Source organism: Trachypithecus francoisi, unplaced genomic scaffold (assembly GCF_009764315.1).
Source record: "Trachypithecus francoisi isolate TF-2019V2 unplaced genomic scaffold, Tfra_2.0 Contig01230, whole genome shotgun sequence".
In the NCBI taxonomy this organism is placed as follows: Eukaryota; Metazoa; Chordata; class Mammalia; order Primates; family Cercopithecidae; genus Trachypithecus; species Trachypithecus francoisi.
Window position 1 is genome coordinate 1 of NW_022681253.1, and position 7323 is coordinate 7323.

The 7323-nt window shown below is 53.9% G+C and overlaps 1 long non-coding RNA gene across 1 annotated transcript; it reads right to left on the reverse strand.

Annotated features, from left to right (window-relative positions):
• Positions 1 to 790: 790 nt before the first annotated feature.
• On the reverse strand, positions 791 to 6859 carry LOC117091431. Its single transcript, XR_004440424.1, has 3 exons — positions 6040 to 6859; positions 2160 to 2341; positions 791 to 979 (listed from the first exon to the last, which is right to left on the reverse strand). It is a non-coding gene; the product is annotated as an uncharacterized LOC117091431 (long non-coding RNA).
• Between the last annotated feature and the right edge of the window lie 464 nt (positions 6860 to 7323).

Here is a 7323-nt window from a genome sequence, read left to right on the forward strand (position 1 = left end):
ATAGGTGGAAGGATGAATGGACTGATGGATAAGTGGGTGGAGAGATGGAAGGATTGGATGATGGAAGGATGGATGGATGAATGGATAGATGGATGAATTAATGATGGATGGATGGAAGGATGAATAGGAGATGAGTGGATGGATAGAAGGATGAATAGGTGAATGGATGGTTGTTGGAAAGATGGATGGATGAATGGACGGATGGGTGATGGAAGGATGAACAGGTGAATGGATGGATGGACGGACGAACAGGTGGATGGATGGTGGCTGGATGGATGGATAAAAAAATGGATGAACGATGGATTGATGGATGGATGAATGGAAGGATGAATAGGTGAATGGATGGATGATGGATGGAAGGATGAGGAGGTGAGTGGATGAATGATGGAAGAATGAACAGGTGAAGGATGGATGATGAAAGGATGAATGGATGGATGATAAAAGGATGGATGATGAATGAATGGATGGATCATGGATGGATGGAAGATGGCTGGATGGATAGAAGGATGAACAGCTGAATGGATGGATAATGGAAAGATGGATGGACAAACAGGTGAATGGATGGATGAAGAGGTGACCAGATGAATGAATGAATGATGGATGGATGAATGATGGATGGATAGAAGGATGAACAGTTGGATGGATGGACGGACAGGTGAATGGATGGATGATGGATGAATGAAAATGAATGGATGGATGGAAGGACCCACAGATGTATGGGAAGATGATGGAAGGAAGGATGGGTGGGTGGGTGGATGGATGGATGGATGGATGGACCGACCGACAGAGAGTGAACAGCACAGAGGCCCTCCTGCCTCCCTTGCCACTCACCTGGATGTACAGGTCCACCAGCTCGCTCTGCTGCAGGATGTAGTAGATCTTCTCTGCTTGCAGCCAGGCATGCGCCTCCTCTTTCTTCTGGAGGTCAATGAGAATCCCCAGGCTTTGTTTGGTGTAGTCCAGAGTGGATCTGTTGGTCCTGGAATCAGACGCAGGTGTCAGAACAAGGGCGCTCATCCTCCTGGAACCAGTCTGCCTCCTCCCGTGGGTCTGGTGACAGGTGAATCTGGAATGTGGAGACTGGGAACGGCCCTCTTGTGTGTGCAGTGTTCTGCCCTTCCCAGGCTGCTGGGAGGGCCAGGGTGAACACACACGGCATGGAAAAGATGAAGGACATCCTTCTGAGGGAATCGAGCATCATGCTGCCCTGTGGCAGGAGGAGTGTGCCAGTCCATCTCCCCTGCCTCCCAGACATGGCCTGTGTCTTCTCCAGATGCACCAGGAGCCGTTAGTGTTCAGAGGCTATCTAGGCCGATGGTTCTCAAGGTGTGCAGGCATCACAGTCACTCGGAGGCCTGTCTGTATAGCTTGCTGGCCCTGCCCCCAGAGCTTCCGGCTCCACAGGCCTGGGGCAGGCCCCAGAACTCCCACTTGTCACAAGCTCCTAGGTGATATAGATGCTGCTCTGCTGGTCCAGGGACTACACTTTGAGAAACATGGCTCCAGCACACTGGCCCATTTTCCTTCTGTGAACCTGAGGCCAAGACTGGAGCCAGTTTCCGGGTCCCCATGGAATCTGGCTCCTTCCCTGCTCTCTCAGTCTGACACTCAAGGGGCTGTGACTGCAGCAATGTCACCGGGCCCTGTGGGTGGGGTGGCCAGGGCCATGGTTAGCCCACCAGGTCAGGATGCTCCAGGGAAGCCGAGTGGGCCACATATGGGACGCGAGACCTTGAAATCCTGCACCCCAGGGAAGCAGGTGACACAACTGGCTCTGTCTTCTGTGGGAGAGAAGCCACAGGTGGCTGCTGTGGTCACATTTAAGGGGACAGATGAAGGCCAGGAGTGAAGACTCGGGGCAGGCAGAGGTCAGATGACAAAAGCCACCATAGTAGGAAGAACAGCCCAGAGTGCACGTACTGCATCTGCTTGGATTGAGATGACCTTTGACCCAACAAAGGAGGCTCAAGCTGGGACTCACGGGCCAGCAGCAGCCCTGGAACGACCCCAGGCACACCAGCTCAAAGCATCTGATGCCAAGGAACCAAATGATCCAAAGGAAAGCGGCTGATGGGGCCCTGGGCCAGCTTCCCTGTGCCCCCCTCCCTGCCCTGCCCTCCAGACCCCTTGCCCACCTCCACTTCAAAGCCAGCCCTCACCACTCAGTGCCCAGGAACAGGTAGAGCTGACTGATGGTCTCCAGGAGCAGCCCCCTCCAGCACCTTGTCGGTCACCTTGCAGACCACAGAGAGCTGGAACTCATGGTACATGACACACTGGGCCTTGCTGGGCATGACGACGCTGTAGAAGTAGCACAGCCGCTGGACGGCCCGCAGCCTGCCTGGGCAGAAGACAAAATGGAAGATGTCAGCCTCTCAGCATCGAAGCGAGGCTGGCTGGGCTCGGAGGCCCCTGCGCTGTGCTTGTCTCTTTTACACCTTTGTGAACCTGGGCCCCATAGGCGGGGAGCCTGAGCTCACACAGGCCATGCACCTGTGCCAGGGCAGACAACGACCACACCGTGACATGGGCACAGCTTGGTGCAGATGCTCATGGTAGAGGCCGGCCTTCTTTACAACTCCCAGGGCCGAGGTCCTGGCCAGGCTCGGCCTCTGCACCAGGCCATTTATTTCTGCTTCACAAAGTCCCTCTGGCGAGGACCAGGGCCGCCTTCAGCCTGAGCTGATGAGGCCAGGGGCACAAGTAGCCCCTGTCGCAGATGGAACCCCGGAGGAGCAAAGCCAACCCTCATATCTGCCACACATGGCATCATGTTGGGGGAATGGGGTTCAAAGCCAGCCCCTGGTGTTCCCACACATGCTTCTCTCATGCAACCAGGCTCCAAAACCATAGGCTCACTGGCCTCTCCCAAAGCCACGGTGCTGGGAACAGCGGAAAGCTTCTGATTTCCTAGTGTCAGAAACATTCTGAAAATTAACACCGGACACCAGGTACGCCGAATGGACATCTGTCACACACGCCCCCCAATGACAGCTGAATACACAGTCCTCTCGAGCACCCATGGGACATTCCCAATGACAGACCATGCGCCAGGCCACAAAACGAGCCTCAGTGAATGGAGAAGGACTGAGACCAAAGCAGAGGTGTTCTTCAGCTGTAGTGGCATGAAACTGGAAATCAAGAGTGAAGGAAACATGGGAAATTCAAAAATATGTGGAAATTACACACTCCTAAACAACCAGTGAGTCAAAGAAGAGACCATCAGGGACACTGCAAACTAATTTGAGAAGAATGCAAACAAATGCACAGCCCAGGCCAGCACGATGGCTGATGCCTGTCATCCCAGCACTGTGGGAGGCCGAGGCAGGAGGATCGTTTGAGTCCAGGAGTTTGAGATCAGCCTGGGAAAAATGGTGAAACCTCATCTCTATAAAAAAAAATACAAAGATTAGCCGGGTGTGGTGGTGCACATCTGTAATCCCAGATACTCGGGAAGCTGAGGCATGAGAATGGCTTGAACCTGGGTAGAAGTTGCAGTGAGCCAAGATTGCACCACTGCACCCCAGCCTGGGCAATGGAGCAAAACCTAAAAAAAAAAAAAAAAAAAGCACAGTGTATCAAAAACTCCAAGATGCAGCTAAGGCAGTGCTGAAAGGGAAATTTATAACTGTAAATATCTACATTCAAAGAAAGAAGAAAAATCTCAAAAACCTAACTTTCCACCTTGAGAAACTAGAAAACAAACTAAACCCAAAGTGAATAAAAGGAAGAAAATAATAAACGTGAGAGTGGAAATGGGAAGTAAAAATACAGAGAATGGAAAAACAAAAGAGATAGTCAACAGAACCAAAAGTGGGTTTTTTGAAAATAATAACAAAGTTGACAAGTCTTTCACCAGACTGACCAAGAAAAGAAAGATGGGACACAAATGACTCAAATCAGAGACTGAGCACCATGGCTCACGCCTGTCATCCCAGCACTGTGGGAGGCGAGGCAGGAGGATCGTTTGAGTCAGGAGTTTGAGATCAGCCTGGGAAAAATGGTGAAACCTCATCTCTATAAAAAAAAAAAATACAAGATTAGCCGGGTGTGGTGGTGCACATCTGTAATCCCAGATACTCGGGAAGCTGAGGCATGAGAATGGCTTGAACCTGGGTAGAAGTTGCAGTGAGCCAGATTGCACCACTGCACCCCAGCCTGGGCAATGGAGCAAAACCTAAAAAAAAAAAAAAAAAAAAGCACAGTGTATCAAAAACTCCAAGATGCAGCTAAGGCAGTGCTGAAAGGGAATTTATAACTGTAAATACTACATTCAAAGAAAGAAGAAAAATCTCAAAAACCTAACTTTCCACCTTGAGAAACTAGAAAACAAACTAAACCCAAAGTGAATAAAAGGAAGAAAATAATAAACGTGAGAGTGGAAATAGGAAGTAAAAATACAGAAAATGGAAGAACAAAAGAGATAGTCAACAGAACCAAAAGTGGGTTTTTGAAAATAACAAAATTGACAAGTCTTTCACCAGACTGACCAAGAAAAGAAAGATGGGACACAAATGACTCAAATCAGAGACTGAGCACCATGGCTCACGTCTGTCATCCCAGTGCTTTGTGAGGCCGAGGTGGAAGGATCGCTGAGGCCAGCATTCAAGACCAGCCTGGGGGAACATGATGAGACCCCATCTCTAATAAAAATAAACAATTACAAACCCAAGTTTCTAAAATCAGAAGTGAAAGAGGAAACATTATTGCCGACCTGACAGAAATAAAAGGATTCCATGAAAACACTATGAACAATTGTACACCAACAAATCAGACCATCTAGACACAACAGCCAAACTCCTAGAAGGACAAAAACTACCGAAAGTGACTCAAAAATGACCCCAAGTAAGCATGTGGGGTATCAACCCCACCCTCGGTCTCCTCGACCGTTCAGCGCAGGGTGGGGAGACAGGGACGCATGATCTCTAGTCCCTGGCCTGCATTTCCAAGTCTGAATTCCCCAGCACCCTGGGGAGGGCCTCGTAGAGGAGGTGCCACAGGCTATTGTGCCAGGAGCCACCGGAGGCTGCAGTGGGGGCTGGGGCACTGGGCTCCTGGAGGGTCTCCTTCCAGTCAGAGAATGCCCCTGGGGAAGAAGCCTGGGTATGAACCCCCGACCCCTCCTTGGGCAGATGTGTGGGACCAGGGCCCCTTTACACGGTCCTTTCCAAAATCTCATCCCTCCTAGGGCCAGGACTGGGTGCCAGGCCTGTGCTGGGAAATGCGCAGATTTGGCCACAGCCCCTGGGGCTCTGGTCCAGGCCACAGGAAGCACCTCTGAGTGGTCTCACTGTGCCATGACAAAACGCTGCAAGGCAGAGGGGACTCAACAGTATCCCTTGTCTCAGCCATTTCCCTGGACTCAACTTCCTCATCTATCCTCTGCGGCCTAGATTTCGGACAGCCCTGCCCACCTACTGTCCGTTCACTGCTCCGTGTGCAGTGACTGTTCGATAGCACTCCATGGCTCCCCAGTGCTCTTGGGGAAAAGGCAAGCCACAGCCTGAGACCCCAGGCCCTGCTTAGCTCTCCAGAAGAGCTTCTCACCATCCAGCACCCAACCCACCCACTCCCAACTCTGCACCTCCCTGTATGAGCCCTGCTCACTCACCCCCACTCACACTCTACTCCCCCGCTCACACTCCGCTCACTACCCCGCTCACCCCCACTCACCCCGCTCACTCACCCCACTCACATCCCATTCATCCTCGCTGACACTCCCGCTCACTCACCCCCACTCACTTACCCCCGCTCACACCCCACTCATCCCCGCTCACACTCCCGCTCACTCACCCCTGCTCACTCACCCCCACTCACTCATCCCCGCTCACTCACCCCCACTGACTCAACCCCGCTCACAACCTACTCACCCCGCTCACCTCTGGGCCTTCACACAGGCTACACCACCAGCCCCTCCCTCACCACCAGCCCCCTCATCCACACCTATTACTTGACTAAATCCTCTCAACCCTCTGGTCCCAGACTAAAGAGGCTTCCCTAACGCGGGGCCAAGTGCTGCCCCGCCATCGCGCCACTCACCCTTTTGTGGCTTCTCTGGCCTGAAGCTCACGTTCCCACGCTTAGCACCTGCCTCCCGAGGACCCCACAAGCTCCATTTGTGGGTGGGGCCTGGCACACTCTGCATGAGCTGCTTTTGCATGAACTGCTCTGCGGCTTTGGGCAATCACCCGCCCCTGTGTCCTCTGTGAAGTGGGATGACAGGTGCGCAGGGCTGCCGAGATACCAAGCAGATAACACGGGCACAAGCAGTGGCGTTCAGGGCCTGGCTCATGGAGGGGCCCCAAGTCCCAGCTCAGCAGAGCCTGCCTTGGTCTCAGGGTTATGGCCAGGGATTCCCAGCACGCAGGACTTTCCGTGCTCAAGGCAGGATGGTCCCTGAGCAAACCGGAAAGAGCTGGCTGCCCCAGTAGGGCACAGAGGGCCTGGCCCTGCATGGGAACCGCCTGTCTCCAGGGCGCTTGCCAACATCTGCTGCTGGCCATGACTCAGCACTTTCGATGGTGGAAAAACCACCACTTGTTTCCGAATCACAAACCCCAGGCGTGCCCTGACCCGAGTGGCCCCAGAAGGCGCACAGGAGGAACTGGGGCACTCACTCTCCACGTGGTCCATCTCCATGGCGACCACAAGGGCCCACTCACAGTAGCCCTTGCACTACTGGGCTGGGCCCTGGCGGGTGCAGAGGTGACCCAGCTGCAGGAGTACGTGGGTGAAGTCCCAGCCACACTCCAAACAGGGAAGCCTCGAGAACAGGCGCACGGCCTCCAGAAGGTAGTGCTGGGCCAGCCTGCTGGCACCCGCGTGCAGGCACAGGGTCCCGAAGTTGGCCATCACCACTGCCTGGTTGCCCTTGGTTGCCTGCCTCGTCCGGCCCGTCCTCTTCAGAGCCACGGCCACCATGTTGGCAATCACACCTTCCTGGTCCTCGCTGGCCACCACTGCATCCTGGACAGACTGCAGGATGTTCAAGGCCACTAGGCTCTGTCCATGAAGCACGTGCAGCCAGGCCAGGGCCACCACGGTGTCCACGATGGCACAGACCCCGGCAACAGCACTGGCTTCCACCGCCTGCATCATGAAGGTGATGGCCGGGCCATGGTAGCCATGGTGGCTGTATGGCTGAGCCAGGCTGTCGTGGAGAAGGCCACGCAGAGCCTGGCCTGTGCCTGGGGTTAGGAAGGCCAGTGCTCGTCTGAGGTAGTGGGAAGTCTGGATGGGGAGGCTGTGGGGCTGGAGGGCATTCTGGAGCACCAGGTTCACGCTCCTCAGCGAGCTGGCCAGCGAGTCCTGTGTCCTCAATGA